The sequence below is a fragment of the Meles meles genome, chromosome 4 (assembly GCF_922984935.1).
Source record: "Meles meles chromosome 4, mMelMel3.1 paternal haplotype, whole genome shotgun sequence".
In the NCBI taxonomy this organism is placed as follows: Eukaryota; Metazoa; Chordata; class Mammalia; order Carnivora; family Mustelidae; genus Meles; species Meles meles.
In genome coordinates this window covers 144,904,040-144,920,667 of record NC_060069.1, presented here as the reverse complement: position 1 = coordinate 144,920,667, position 16,628 = coordinate 144,904,040, and the positions used below count along the sequence as shown (strand labels likewise).

The window sequence follows — 16,628 nt, the reverse complement described above, 5'->3', positions numbered from 1 at the left end:
CTTCTTGTTGGCATTTGGCACCCTTTTATATGCTTCTTGACTATTTGGATAATCATTTCATGATATAGCTATAAAAGTTTGGGCAATTTTTAAAATGAAGTGAAAGGTAGCGTTTGAACCACAAATTTTGTGTATTGATTGCAGTCAAAATATTTTTCAACTTTCAAAGGAAGTGTAAGGAGTAAAACATATGTGTACCCCAAGTTTTGTTCTAAAAGAGGTACTTTATAAGATAAATAAGGCACTGGTTGGGAAATATAGGGTTATCAAAAGACTGATCTCATTGAAGTGAAGAGAAAATATCATATTTGAAGAAATTCCCACCTTGTTAAACAGATAATCATAGAAACAAAAGGGGATAAAATGATCTTCCTAAATATAAGTTGTATCTCTAGAATGTCATATTTGTCTTGATACTTTATAATACAAATAATAAGCCAAAATATTCTTCACAGAAATTATAGGTTTTCTTGTATTTTATTTTGTTATTTCTTTTATATTTTCTCTTAGCACCATTAAAAAAAGTAACTTTTCTTCAAATTTATTTGATGTCCTAATTGACTAAATTATTTAACTTGCCATGGATGTATGCTATCACAGTCCATTACTCTAGATCAGTCTTGGTGAGAAACAGATGGCATAGATCATTCAGATTATTTGAGGGTATTTTAATAAATCAAAGTGCAGGATTTATTAAGCCAAAAGGATTATTGCCATTTTTCTGGGGCTAATAACAGAATTCTATTACTTCTATTAAATTGAGAGGACAAAACCAAGTGCTTCTTCTCGAATTTGGAACTAGAGGGTGGAGTGGAGAGAGGATCTGATTGACAGAAGCTGTGATATAGAGAATGAAAAGAAGGAAGAAACAAGATAGAATGAAACCATAGTTTAGGTAATTGGATGACTTGTCATTCTATCTATTCTGTTACATTTTAGCTTTATCTGAAGACTAACATTCTTTTTTTTTTTTTAAGATTTCATTTATTTAATTATTTTAGAGAAAGAGAAAGCACAGAGGGAGAGTGAGAGGGAGAAATAGAGCCCCCCAACTGCCCCCCACCCCCACAGCAGAGAGCCTGATACAGGGATGGATCCCAGGACCCTGAGACCATGACCTGAGTGTAAGGCAGACACTTAACAGATTGATCCAGCCAGGTGCTCCTGAAGCCTAACATTCTTAATCCCATCATGAGAATCTTCATTTACTCTCAGTTTCTCAGTAAGCAAAATTAACATTGATACAAATTGTTAAGGCACATGTTACTTCTCCTTACCACTGCCCTTTGTTTCTTTATCCCCAGCATTTTGCCAAGTTCATGTCAACATTCTGCTTCCAGTACCATGTGGACGCAGAGAAGTATACACACACAGTTTCTATTATTTTTCAGATTTCAGATTTGATAAATTAATCACACACCTCTCTCACCTATTTGTTTGTTTCTTCGTAGAAATACAAAGTGACTGTGTCTTTGTAGAATTAAGCAACGTGCAATAAATTACTTTAGACTTTTCATTCAATAGTATTTGTTTCAGTATACCTCATTGCATGTACATAGATATATGCTTATTCTTTTATGTAATCTAAAGTTCTTCTGCTTCTCCAAATTTATACAATTTCATGCTTGTTAGGCTTTTTTTTTTCATTGTCAGAAATTTAAAACAAATGCTCAGTTTTACTCTGTAATTTAAACAACACATAGAAAACCGTAAAAAGACCATAAAGCATACAAAACACTGCATCCTTATATCATACAGAATGTCATCACACAGAAACTGGAATAACCTTCAGGATATAAAACAAACTTTGCAACTTTGTTGCTCTCTTCACAAAAGACACCAATTCAATTTTCTCCCTTTCAGGGAATTAAATCTCCCTTCCAGGAATATAAAATTTCTCCTTTATAGCTTTTATTTTTTGGCCGCCAACAAACTAAAACTATTCATTCTACTTTCATGTAGGTTATAATTTATGCATTTTGCTTTATCTCTGTGTGTTTATGGAACTTTATTCCATTTACTATTTTCTCTTAGTTAATGATCTCCAAAAGGAACAAGTTATAGAGACTTTGGATTACTGCTGTCTCTTAGGCACTTACTAACCATCCAGTATGACTTAGAATCAGGTATCTATCTCCATTTGTTATTGAGAGTGCTTTTACAATTATAAGAACCCAGAGTAGACATTTACCAAAAATGTAATAAAAGCATAAATATACCCTAATAATACAGAGGTGTTCAGCCATTCCTGAATGTATGGAGAGGAGAGAGGAAAGTACACCAAAAACTAGAATGTGGCAGCTCCGCAGATCAGAGTCCTGGCTTTCCAGTTGTGCATTTTCATTTCCATCTAATTGCCCCCAGTAGCCTGCTTCTTCATCTTTTGGGGGCAGAAAACATACCATCATTCCCATTCTCCATGTTCCTCTGCAGGGAAAAGAAAAAGAAGAAAGAAAGAAGGAAAGAAAGAAAGAAAAAAATAAAGGAAGGAAGGAAGGGAGGGAGTGATGGAGGGAGAAAGAGAGGGAGGGAAAAACAAAGAAAGAAAAAGGAAGGAAGGAAGAAGGAAGAGAAGAAAGGAGGAAAGAAGGAAAGAAGAAGAAACACCAACGTTTCCCCAGCTGAATCAGCTAGATGACCTTATGAGCACTTGAATTCTGCTAGTATTCACTGCTAAAATACCAACTGGCCATTTTTGTTAATTTTTTTAAAGCCTTTAATTTTGTGTGTGTGTGTGTGTGTGTGTGTGTGTGTGTGTGTGTGAATGTTGGGTGCCAGAGATTGTACGTTCACCTCAAATATTAAAACTCCAAATTCTGTATTATTTTTAATAATATTTATTAAAATATTCAATAAGTATTTGTTTTATAAAAATATTTTAATAATTTATATTTATAAATTATAAAATATTTATAAATTTTAATATTTTTTTACATTTTTAAATATTTATTTTTATTTGTTTATTTACAGCATAACAGTGTTCATTGTTTTGGCATCACACCCAGTGCTCCATGCAGTATGTGCCCTCCCTATTACCCACCACCTTGTTCCTCAACCTCCCACCCCCCCCACCCCCCTGCCGCCCCTTCATAACCCTCTGGTTGTTTTTCAGAGTCCATAGTCTCTCATGGTTCATCTCCCCTTCCAGTTTCCCTCAACTCCCTCTCCTCTCCATCTCCCCATGTCCTCCATGTTATTTGTTATGCTCCACAAATAAGTGAGACCATAAGATACTTGACTCTCTCTGCTTGACTTATTTCGCTCAGCATAATTTCTTCCAGTCCCGTCCATGTTGCTACAAAAGTTGGGTATTCGTCCTTTCTGATGGAGGCATAATACTCCATTGTGTATATGGACCACATCTTCCTTATCCATTCATCCGTTTAAGGGCATCTTGGTTCTTTCCACAGTTTAGCGACCGTAGCCATTGCTGCAATAAACATTGGGGTACAAATGGCCCTTCTTTTCACTACATCTGTATCTTTGGGGTAAATACCCAGCAGTGCAATTGCGGGGTCATAGGGAAGCTCTATTCTTAATTTCTTCAGGAATCTCCACACTGTACTCCAAAGTGGCTGCACTAACTTGCATTCCCACCAACAGTGTAAGAGGGTTTCCCTTTCTCCACATCCTCTCCAACACACGTTGTTTCCTGTCTTGCTAATTTTGACCATTCTAACTGGTGTGAGGTGGTATCTCAATGTTGTTTTAATTTGAATCTCCCTGATGGCTAGTGATGATGAACATTGTTTCATGTGTCTGATAGCCATTTGTATGTCTTCATTGGAGAAGTGTCTGTTCATATCTTCTGCCCATTTTTTGATATGATTATCTGTTTTGTGTGTGTTGAGTTTGAGAAGTTCTTTATAGATCCTGGATATCAACCTTTTGTCTGTACTGTCATTTGCAAATATCTTCTCCCATTCCGTGGGTTGCCTCTTTGTTTTGTTGACTGTTTCCTTTGCTGTGCAGAAGCTTTTGATCTTGATGAAGTCCCAAAAGTTCATTTTTGCTTTTGTTTCCTTGGCCTTTGGAGACATATCTTGAAAGAAGTTGCTGTGGCTGATATCGAAGAGGTTACTGCCTATGTTCTCCTCTAGGATTCTGATAGATTCCTGTCTCACGTTGAGGTCTTTTATCCATTTCGAGTTTATCTTTGTGTACGGTGTAAGAGAATGGTCGAGTTTCATTCTTCTACATATCGCTGTCCAGTTTTCCCAGCACCATTTATTGAAGAGACTGTCTTTTTTCTATTGAATATTTTTTCCTGTTTTGTCGAAGATTATTTGACCATAGAGTTGAGGGTCCATATCTGGGCTCTCCACTCTGTTCCACTGGTCTATGTGTCTGTTTTTATGCCAGTACCATGCTGTCTTGGTGATCACAGCTTTGTAGTAAAGCTTGAAATCGGGTAACGTGATGCCGCCAGTTTTGTTTTTGTTTTTCAACATTTCCTTAGCAATTCGGGGTCTCTTCTGGCTCCATACAAATTTTAGGATTATTTGCTCCAGCTCTTTGAAAAATATCGGTGGAATTTTGATCGGAATGGCATTAAAAGTATAGATTGCTCTAGGCAGTATAGACATTTTAACAATGTTTATTCTTCCAATCCAAGAGCATGGAACAGTCTTCCATCTTTTTGTGTCTTCTTCAATTTCTTTCATGAGTGTTCTGTAGTTCCTTGAGTACAGGTCCTTTACTTCTTTGGTTAGGTTTATGCCCAGGTATCTTATGGTTCTTGGTGCTATAGTAAATGGAATCGATTCTCTAATTTCCCTTTCTGTATTTTCATTGTTGGTGTATAAGAAAGCCACTGATTTCTGTACATTGACTTTGTATCCTGCCACGTTACTGAATTGCTGTATGAGTTCTAGTAGTTTGGGGGTGGAGTCTTTGGGGTTTTCCATATAAAAAATCATGTCATCTGCGAAGAGAGAGAGTTTGACTTCTTCCTTGCCAATTTGGATACCTTTTATTTCTCTTTGTTGTCTGATTGCCATTGCTAGAACTTCTAATACTATGTTGAACAAGAGTGGTGAGAGTGGGCATCCTTGTCGTGTTCCTGATCTCAACGGGAAGGCTGCAAGCTTTTTCCCATTGAGGATAATATTTGCTGTGGGTCTTTCATAGATAGATTTTATGAAGTTCAGGAATGTTCCCTCTATGCCTATACTTTGAAGCGTTTTCATCAGGAACGGATGCTGGATTTTGTCAAATGCTTTTTCTGCATCAATTGAGAGGACCATGTGGTTCTTCTCTCTTCTCTTATTGATGTGTTCTATCACACTGATTGATTTGTGAATGTTGAACCAACCTTGCAACCCAGGGATGAATCCCACCTGGTCATGGTGGATAATCTTTTTAATGTGCTGCTGGATCCTGTTTGCTAGGATCTTGTTGAGAATCTTTGCATCCATATTCATCAGTGATATTGGTCTGAAATTCTCCTTTTTGGTAGGGTCTTTGCCTGGTTTGGGGATCAGGGTAATGCTGGCTTCATAAAAAGAGTCTGGAAGTTTTCCTTCTGCTTCAATTTTTTGGAACAGCTTCAGGAGAATTGGTGTTATTTCTTCTTTGAAAGTTTGGTAGAATTCCCCAGGGAATCCGTCAAGTCCTGGGCTCTTGTTTTTTGGGAGGTTTTTGATCACTGCTTCAATCTCATTACTAGATATCGGTCTATTCAGGTTGTCAATTTCTTCCTGGTTCAATTTTGGGAGTTTGTAGCTTTCCAGGAATGCATCCATTTCATCTAGGTTGCTTAGCTTATTGGCATATAACTGTTGGTAATAATTTCTGATGATTGTTTCTATTTCCTTGGTGTTAGTTGTGATCTCTCCCTTTTCATTCATAATTTTATTAATTTGGGCTTTCTCTCTTTTCTTTTGGATTAGTGTGGCCAATGGTTTATCGATCTTATTGATTCTTTCAAAAAACCAGCTTCTAGTTTCATTGATACGTTCTACTGTATCTCTGGTTTCTACCTCATTGATCTCTGCTCTAATCTTGATTATTTCCCTTCTTGCATGTGGAGTTGGGTTGATTTGTTGTTGATTCTCCAGTTCTTTAAGGTGTAGAGACAGCTGGTGTAATCTGGATTTTTCAATGTTTTTGAGGGAGGCTTGGATGGCTATGTATTTCCCCCTTAGAACCGCCTTTGCTGTATCCCATAGATTTTGGACCGAGGTGTCTTCATTCTCATTGGTTTCCATGAATTGTTTAAGTTCGTCTTTGATCTCCTGGTTGATCCAAGCATTCTTAAGCAAGGTGGTCTTTAGCTTCCAGGTGTTTGAGTTCTTTCTGAACTTTTCCTTGTGATTGAGCTCCAGTTTCAAAGCATTGTGATCGGAGAATATGCAGGGAATAATGTCAGTCTTTTGGTATCGGTTGAGTCCTGCTTTGTGACCCAGTATGTGGGCTATTCTGGAGAAGGTTCCATGTGCACTTGAGAAGAATGAATATTCTGTTGTTTTAGGGTGGAATGTTCTGTATACGTCGATGAGGTCCATCTGGTCCAATGTTTCATTCAATGCTCTTATTTCTTTATTAATTTTCTGCTTCGATGATCTGTCTATTTCTGAGAGAGGCGTATTAAGATCTCCTACTATTATTGTATTCGTATCAATATGACTCTTTATCTTGATTAATAGTTTTCTTATGTAATTGGGTGCTCCCATATTGGGGGCATAGATATTCACAATTGTTAGATCGTCTTGGCGGATAGTCCCTTTAAGAATTATGTAGTGTCCTTCTGTATCTCTGACTACATTCTTTAGTTTAAAATCTAATTTATCTGATATGAGAATCGCTACTCCGGCCTTCTTTTGAGGTCCATTGGCATGAAAGATGCTTCTCCATCCCTTCACTTTCAGTCTGGGTGTATCCTTAGGTTCAAAATGGGTCTCTTGTAGACAACATATGGATGGGCCCTGTCGTTTTATCCAATCTGCAACCCTGTGTCATTTTATGGGTGCATTTAGGCCATTCACATTGAGAGTGATTATTGAGAGATAGGTTTTTATTGACATCGTGTTGCCTTTGAAGTCTTTCTGTCTATAGATTGTTTCTATATTTCTGTTCAATGATATTCTTAGGATTTTTTCTCTCTTATAGGACCCCCCTTAATATTTCCTGCACTGTCGGCTTGGTGGTTGCATAGTCTTTTAAGCCTTGCCGGTCTTGGATACTCTTTATCTCTCCATCCATTTTAAATGTCAGTCTTGCTGGATAGAGTATTCTTGGTTGCATGTTCTTCTCATTTAGTACTCTGAATATATTTTGCCAGCCCTTCCTGGCTTGCCAGGTCTCTGTGGAAAGGTCTGACGTTATTCTAATGGGCTTTCCTCTGTATGTAAGGAGCCTCTTTGTCCTAGCTGCTTTTAAAAGGGTCTCTCTTGAAACAAAATTCCCCATTCTAATGATAAGGTGCCGTGAGGACTTTCGAGAATCTAAAATCTTGGGAGGAAATCTTTCTGCCTCTAGTACATGAACGTTGTTTCCATTCGTGAGATTGGGAAAATTTTCATAGACAACTTCTTCCACTATATCTTCTAGACTTCTTTCTTTTTCTTCCCCTTCAGGGATTCCAATAATTCTGATGTTGGAACGTTTCATGGCATCATTTATTTCCCTGATTCTGTTTTTGTGGCTTCTGAGCTGTTTGTTCCAGGCTTCCTCCTGATCCTTTCTCTCTATCTGTTTGTCCTCCAGATCACTAATTCTATCTTCTGTCTCAGTTACCCTAGCTTTTAGAGAATTTAGATTGGATTGGAACTCGTTGAGAGCATTTTGATCATCATCCCTGGTGGCTTTCAGTTCTGCCCTAACATTGTGAACATCATCCCCGGTGGCTTTCAGTTCTGCCCTAATCAGTTCTGTTTGGTCATCCATGGCTTTCTCCAACCTAGCTATTGCCTGGATAATTGTTAGTCTGAATTCCTTTTCTGACATATTGTCTATGTCGATAGCCATTAGCTCTGTTGCAGAAGGCCCATCCTCTGTATTTTTCTTCTGTTGGGTATTCCTCCTCCTAGTCATTTTGGTAAGAGATGACTAAACAGATGCAGCTGGACTTATCGATTGTGGTGCAGTCAATGTGCACCCTGGAACACTTCTGTGCAATCAGGATTCCCCACCCAAATGAGAGAAAAACGAAAAGAAAAAGAAATAGAGATGAAGAAAGAAAAAAAAAGGGGAAAGAAAAAAGGAAAAAAAAAGAGAGAGAGAGAGATAGGAAAAAAAGGGAAGATAAATGAGAAGGCTCAGCCCAAATGGGCCACAAGGTAAGATTTGTGGAGTATACAAACAAAAACAGACAGACAAAAAGAGTGATAAAAGTATATGACAAGAGAAAAAAATATGTATATATAAGCAAAAAAAAAAGGGAAGAACCTCATCAGAAAGAACCCAAGTATAAGGTTTATATATTATCAGGACAAACACAAATTCACAGAAACACTGACAAAAGGAAAAATTGGGAGAATGGTTATAGATTCTCAGTGTGGGTGAGGAAGGTTATTTTGATTCTTCCTGAAGGTATCTTGATGTTTTTTTTTAAGGGACTCAACTTTCCTAAGTTACAGGGGGATTAGAAACTGGTTTGCCTATAGGGGTAGCATTGATTGGGGAAAGGGGATTACCTTGAAGTTTAACTCTATATGTATAGTAGAAAATAAAAATTAAAAAAGAATAAACTAGACTAAACTAGGTTAAAATTTAAAAAGAATTAAAAAAATAGAAAAACAAAAGAAAAACACAGGTGTATGTATCAAAAAGTTCAGGTTAGAAGGTTATTAAAGAATTTGATGTACTGGACATCTCGGTGTGATGGTAAATAGGTTAAAAAATTATCTGTATGTATAAAAAAAAAAGAACCAGAATATTGGTAAAGAGTTAAAAATAAAAGTTGTATTTATGAAGTAGTGGTGATTGTTCTCTTGTAGTCTTTTTTTTTTTTTTTTTCTTCCTTCCTGGTTGGTTTTCTGGGGGAGGAGCCTGCCACGTGGGTTTTCAGACAATGATGTTCCCTGAGTTAGGTCCTCCCACTCCCCTCAAGGGGGTGAGCTCTTTTTTTTTTCAGGAAACTGGTTTTTTTTTTTTTTTTTTCAGCCTTTTGTTCTCTGGGGGTTTTTATGTTCTTTCATCTGCTTTCTCTCGCCTTGACAGCTTTTGATGGTTTTTGGAGGTTTAGAGGAGAGCAAACAGCACCCCAACCTCCCTCTCAGAGAGAAGCCTCAGACTGTTTTGCAAAAGCTGCTGGCAGAGTCGGTTCTGAGTCACTGTCCCTGGGGATGCAGGAGCTCCTCGTTGTACCCAAAACCAGGGCAGCGGTGGCTGTCTAGGCAGCTCCAGACCGCCAGAGAGGTTCGGAGCAGAGATTGCACACTGAGATTTTCCCGCTGTCCCGGGCTGGGAATGTCTGGTTTTTCTGGCTGCCAGAGCTCCAGGCTAGCGCCTATGAGCACGTATCCCAAGGGAGGGTGTGGGACGCGCGCGTTTCAGGATTGCCATCTGGCCAGGCTCCCAGCCCCTCACGGGAGCCAGACTCCACTCGTTCTCGGGCGCGCTGGCGGGTCAGGTGCACGGGCGGCTCAGGGACGGAGACCTGATTTCTCCGCCACACTCTCTCTGGCTCCGCGCCAGGGGAGGCTGTCCTGGGTCCGGGGACTTAGGTCCCTGACCCTAACTGCCCAGGTTCCCACTATTACCCCCCGCGATCCTTTGCTGTTTGTTTTTTGAGTGCTTTCAACCAGACTCCAAGTTAATGCTGGTCCCCAGACGCAGAGCACTCTGGTGTTGGGGTGTTACTTTCCGATCGGTCACCTCTGGTGGCTCCCTCCCCCTTTTGTTTATCTTCCGATATCAGTCGGACGTTCCCAGTCTGCTTTACCTGCCACTGGCTTCTTCTGCTCCTGTAGAGATCCAGACGTGTATAATTCTGATCTCAGGCTGATTTCATGGGTGGTCGGAGTTCTTTGGTAGGTAATCAGCTCACTTTAGGGTACAGGTTGAAATGGTGCCTCCTCCTACTTCCCCGCCATCTTGACTCCCCCAGAATACTCCAATTTTAATAATTTTTAAATTTATAAATATTTTATTAAAATATTTAATAAATATTTATTATTTAATAAACATTATTTAAAAGGAAAACATATTTTTATATTGTTAAGATGTCCTAGGATTGAATATAGTCCATAGCAAAAGAAATTTATCATCCTTCATCCATGTCTATTTCAGCTGAGGGCATGTATTTTAGGGTAACAGATTTAATAACAAGTCATAAAGCATTTCCTTTTAAATAAGTTATTTATGTAAATTCTCATTATATTTTTATCATACCATATGTTAAATGAAAAACAGTCTTCAGTTTAAAGAACCTAAACGAGAATGATTTTAAATAAACAAATATTTATTTATTTATTTGTCTGTCTGTTTATTTTAGAGAGAAAGAGGGGGAGGGAGAGGGACAAGCAGGCTCTGCACTGAGGGAGGGGAAGGACTTGATCCCAGGACTCTGAGGTCATGACCTGGACTCTGAGGTCATGACCTGAGGTGAAATCAAGAGCCAGAGGCTCAACCAACTGAAACACCCAAACACCCCTTAAATATTAAAAATGCATTGCAGTGGAAATAGCCAAACTAGTCAATGCATTTACAAATATTTATTGAAAGGAATATAAAGTTAGTAAATAAATTAATTGGGGATATGAAAAAATGTCAAATAATCTTAGAATTTAATAATATAAGAATAAAACCATCTTGTACATTTGCTACTTTAAAATAAAGCAAAAGAAAACATAGTCACGACAAAATATATGGAACAGTTAAAACCAATTAACATTATGAAAGTTGATTTGCTAAACACAGTAATAATAACCTGACAATATCTTATGTATATCAAAATGCTCATAATGTTCTGAATTTGCACATGTAATCTAATTGCTTCTATGCATCTAGGATCAGAGAGTTTGTCCAAATACTTACTTTTTTTTTTCTCTACAAAACAGATTCTTACTGAGTTTTATTTCAAAATGTACAATTTTCCTAATAAGCAGGAGAGTATGTCTTTAACGAACACAGCAGTCTTTTAAAATGAAAACAAACAAAAAAAATATATATTTTTTTGACAGACAGAGACCACAGTTTTATTTCAAAATGTACAATTTTCCTAATAAGCAGGAGAGTATGTCTTTAACGAACACAGCAGTCTTTTAAAATGAAAACAAAACAAAACAAAACAAAAAAATATATATATATATATTTTTTTTTTTTTTTGACAGACAGAGACCACAAGTAGGCAGAGAGGCAGGCAGAGAGAGAGGAGGAGGCAAGGTTCCCCGCTGAGCAGAGAGCCAGATGCGGGGCTCGAACCCAGGACCCTGGGATCATGACCTGAGCTGAAGGCAGAGGCTTTAACCCACTGAGCCACCCAGGCGCCCCACAAAAAAATATTTTAATCAACATACTTTTGAAGATACAAATGCATCAATTAAATATAAATTGAAATCTGGGGACAAAAATGAGGACATGTAAAATGTTTATAAAAATTATCTTATTTTTCACAATAGCAAAATCAATTTGATTATCTATTTGCCTAGATTTCCTTAAGTGGCCACCTAGAATGGTTATATCTTAGCTGTACCTCCATCAGACTTTTTTTCAATTACCTTCTTCCACCTGTTTTATTTTTTTCAACCAAGTTTAATTTTAGGTTTTTTTGTTTGTTTTGTTTTGTTTTTAGAATGTTAACACATGCATATGATTCCACAAATTCAAACAGTACAAAATATTTCCAACTAAAGCAATTTGAAGATTTACATAAAAAAACAGCCATCTGGGGCGTCCTAGTGGCTCAGTGGATTAAGCCGCTGCCTTAGGGTCAGGTCATGGTCTCAGGGTCCTGGGATGGAGCCCTTCATGGGGCTCTCTGTTCCGCAGGGAGCCTGCTTCCTCCTCTCTGCCTGCCTCTCTGCCTACTTGTTATCTCTCTCTCTGTCAAATGAATAAATAAAATCTTTAAAAACAAACAAACAAACAAAAAAAACAGCCATCTATTTGGAATATTCTCTTCACTCAAACTCTCATTTTCTTTATATCTCTGCTTAATGTTGGAGCACTTCATATAAAGTAGCACTCATCACCATTTTGTTCTCCTTACGTGTGTTATGCTTTTTTCATAGTGCTCTATCACATGAAGGACTAATATTTGTATTACTGTCCTAGTATCTGTCTTCCTAAGCTGGAAGTCAAGCTCTGTGAGATCAAGATGCCAAGAACCATGGAGGGTCTAGAATTCACTCTACCCGTAGGCTAGTAAGTTATGTACCACCCGTTCATCAATGGTGACAGGATGTTAACTCCTCACTCAGAGACTAAGGCGTTTTTAGAGCACAGTAGGCAGCTCAGGTTGCATGTTTGCATCTATCTCCTTGCCCTTAGGGGTCCTGGGGGTGATGTGATGTTGCATAAGTCGATGCTACACACCCAGTGGGTTTTTGCCATGGCGGAGAAATTTCAAATTTAGGGAATATCCAATCATATAAATGTACCACTGGCCAACCTGCCCAGACTTTACTGTGAACAGAGACATTATCTTCATTAGCCTGGTCAGGAAACAAAACTGACTCTGTTCCTGTAAAAAGCTTTATCTTGATCTCCCAAAGCTGTTCGCTATACCAAACATGCTTTGAAAAAGTCTGGGACAAAACTGTCCATGTCCCTTGCTACAGTAATGTGCAAGAGAAAGGGGAAATTGTGTTTCTGCCAGTATTTACCTACCCCCACCCATCTACACCATCTTCGGTTCCGGAAAACTCTCTCAGGAATACAACAGTCCATCAGCTGATTTGACTGACATGGAATGGGACCTTATCTGTGGAATTTGATTCATGCAGCATTTAATTCAGGCCACTATCAAAGTATTCTAGACCCCAGACTGAGGTAAAACTTCAGTATTGACTCAGTGTTATCCAGTCACACCATTTCCAGTTTCCCAGCTGAAAAAATCCCCTAAACCATTAGGAACTAGCTCATAAAGTGAGGTAGCTTTCTTTTTCAATTTCCACATTGGCTTTTTCCATTTGGCTGATTTAGAGGCAAAATGCTCTGGCAACAACTTGGCAGGTTTTCCTTTTTTAATTGAAACATAAAATTATAAGGTAATTAAGCATTTCGACTCTTACCTAGATACCCAAGAGAAAGAAAACTATATATCCATACACAGATTTATAAATGAATACTCATAGAAAACTTCTTCAGAAGAGCTCAGTCTATAAAAAAATCAGCTAAAATGTCCAAATGATGAAGAGGTAAACAAAATAGTGTATACCCATTCCATGGAATACTACCCAGTAATTTAATAAAGTGGCCTAATGGGGGAGAAGAGACTACTGGTAAAACTATAACATGGATACATTTTTTTTCCATTTTATTTATTTTTTCAGCGTAACAGTATTCATTCTTTTTGCACAACACCCAGTGCTCCATGCAAAACGTGCCCTCCCCATTACCCACCACCTGTTCCCCCAACCTCCCAGCCCTGACCCTTCAAAACCCTCAGGTTGCTTTTCAGAGTCCACAGTCTCTTATGGTTCGCCTCCCCTTCCAAATTTTTTTTTTAATAAACATATAATGTATTTTTATCCCCAGGGGTACAGGTCTGTGAATCGCCAGGTTTACACACTTCACAGCACTCACGATAGCACTTACCCTCCCCAATGATAAGTGGGGGATGATGTATGGATGGCTCAGTTGGTTAAGACTCTACTCTTGACGTCAGCTTAGGTCATGATCTCAGGGTGGGGAGATCCAACCCTGGATGGGGGTCGGCAATCTGTGCAGAGTCTGATTTTCCTTCTCCCTCTGCTCCACCCCCTTGTGCACTCTCTTTCTATCATAAATAAATAAATAAACAAACAAATAAATAAATTTGAAATCTTTAAAAAATGGTAATAAGTGGGGGTGCCTGGGTGGCTCAGTGGGTTAAACCTCTGCCTTCAGCTCAGGTTATGATCTCAGGGTCCTGGGATCGAGCCCCGCATCGGGCTCTCTGCTCAGCGGGGAGCCTGCTTCCTCCTCTCTCTCTCTCTGCCTGCATCTCTGCCTACTTGTGATCTCTGTCTGTCAAATAAATAAATAAAATCTTTAAAAAAATGGTGATAAGTGAAAGAAATCAGACAAAAGGGCTACATATTGTATGATTTCATTTATATTAAATTATTAGTAAGGAATAACTCTACTGACAGAAATCTGGTCAGTCACTACAGAGGTCTAAAGATCAAACGAGAATTGTGTACAAAGAAGCCTGAAACCACATGTAGGGTGATGGCAGTGTTCTAAAACTGGATGATGGTAGTGTTTATGGTAGAGTTTATACTTGTTTTACAGTGATATATAAATATTCATTAAACTGAATACTTAACACAAACAAATTTTACTTTATGTAAATAAACACCATAGTGAAGCTGAAAATTAATAAAATTTAGGTTCAGGTACATGTGCTAAATTATTTTTATATATACCTATGAAACTGATCGTATTGGTTTCCTTTAAAGAGAGGATAGTAGATTAGATTAGGGCTGGGCAAAAATATTTTTTCTTTCTATGCAAATGACAAAGGAGGTACTTGGTGGTGGTCTTCAACTACCATTAGTTACATTCTCAACCCCATGAATATGTATACAATGAATATGCAATCTAAGTAAAAACAAATCAATACCACCTCAATAAAATTCCTTAGATCTTTTTATTCATCATTCATCCTTTCAAAACTAATGTATTCAGACCTTATTAATGCATTAAGTGATCTTTATTCCTGAAGAGAAAGTATTCTCTATTCTGCCATCTTCAATCTTTATTAGACCGTTCTAATGAATACATCAGTGACTGTACTTTTCAACTTTAAATTTTCCATAAGATTAGTTGCCTTTTTTGTTGCAATTTCCTGCTTGTGCATTGATTTTCATCATTTATTACTTTAATTATTTTAATATAATTATAGAAACTATGAAATGTTTTGCTAAACTCAGCATCTGGACCTAATTAAAATTGGTTTATGTAGACTGCTTTTTTCAAATAAGTGCCACACTTTTTTATTGCTTTATATATTTAGTAATTTTTGTTATAGTTTTTGAAGATGACTTTTTTTTTAATAATAAGTTGTAGTGTGATTCTACAATTTAGTTTCTGTTTTGAAAGCTTTCTTTGAAGGTAACCTAATTCCTATATCCGATACAACTGATGTGTCTGAACTCATCTTTTAGAATTTGCATCCCCCCTGTGTACAGTCATTTGTTGATGTGTCTCTAGCTTATCTCCTTAGGGACAGCTCCTGTACTTCTGTGATTCAGGGGTCAGACTATGATTTTCGGAAGCTGTGCTCAGACTCTCAAGCCAATTATGCTTTCTGCCAATTGAGATGTATGTGAATTAAAGAATACATCCCCAGCCACAGCAAATGTTTAAGTCTCCCATACTTTAAATTTTCAATGGGATCCTGGCTTCTCCATTACAGAATGTGTACAGAATTTATTATCTTAGCCCATCTAAAAATCTCTTACTTAAAAAATTCCCCAGTTAGTTTTAAGTTCCTCTTCCAATCCCTAGTCCAAAACTCACACACTTGCCATTCTTACCTCATGAGCTAGATATTTTTCATGACTCACTTTCAAGTTTTGATTTCCTTTGGAAGTTAATCAATTTGTTAAGTGTTATTTTTATTTTTTTCTATTTTTGTGTGTGTTTTAAATAATTGTTTTCATTTCATAAATAATTTATCTGAAGTAAAATTGATTAACAATACCCCAAGCTGCCATTATAGGAAGTAATCTTAAATTTGTTTAGTAAGCTATCTTTTTTAGAATAGTTCTGTTTTGACCTGGGTGGCTCAGTTGGGTAGGCCTCTGCTTTCAGCTCAGGCCATGATCCCAGAGTCCTGCGATCGAGTCCTGCTTTGGGCTTCTTGCTTGGCAGGGAGCCCGTTTCTCCTGACTGCTGCTTGTGCTCTCTCTTGCTCTGACAAATAAATAAATGAAATCTTAAAAAGAGAAAAAAAGAATAGTTCTGTGTTCTATTAGCAATAATCGCGCCTCGGATAAACCTCATTGGCTACGATACTGCCACTGCGCAAAGCTAGTTCTGTGTTCTAAATCATATTCTTTTGCTTTTGGTTAGCTTAAATCATGTTTTGGAGATTGTTAATAATCATATGACATCATATTAATTTGAAAATACATTTAACATATTTAGCAACACATTCTATATAAAGGTTTTATATTTACATCAAGGGATTAATATGCCAAATATGATCATTTGAGCAGTATTTAGAAACAGTAGATTTAGCAGCTCTATACTCGGTGTAGGTCTTTTTCCTTAAGAAGTTGCTAATAATAGGGAGGGCACGTACTGCATGGAGCACTGGGTGTGATGCCAAAACAATGAACACTGTTATGCTGTAAATAAACAAATAAAAAAAATTAAATTAAAAAAAAAGAAGTTGCTGATAAGCAAAGCTTCCTCTGACTTTCCCTCCTGATTAAATCATCTAATTAATTTCAGGAAACATGGCCTTTCATGATACTGAGTAGAAGACCTAGGAGGAAAATTACACTAAAATACCGAACAAAATTGATTGT

The 16,628-nt window shown here is 37.6% G+C and overlaps 1 pseudogene; it reads right to left on the bottom strand.

Moving 5' to 3' along the window:
* Positions 1–16,003: 16,003 nt before the first annotated feature.
* Positions 16,004–16,127, bottom strand: LOC123941013 (annotated as a pseudogene).
* Positions 16,128–16,628: the final 501 nt, after the last annotated feature.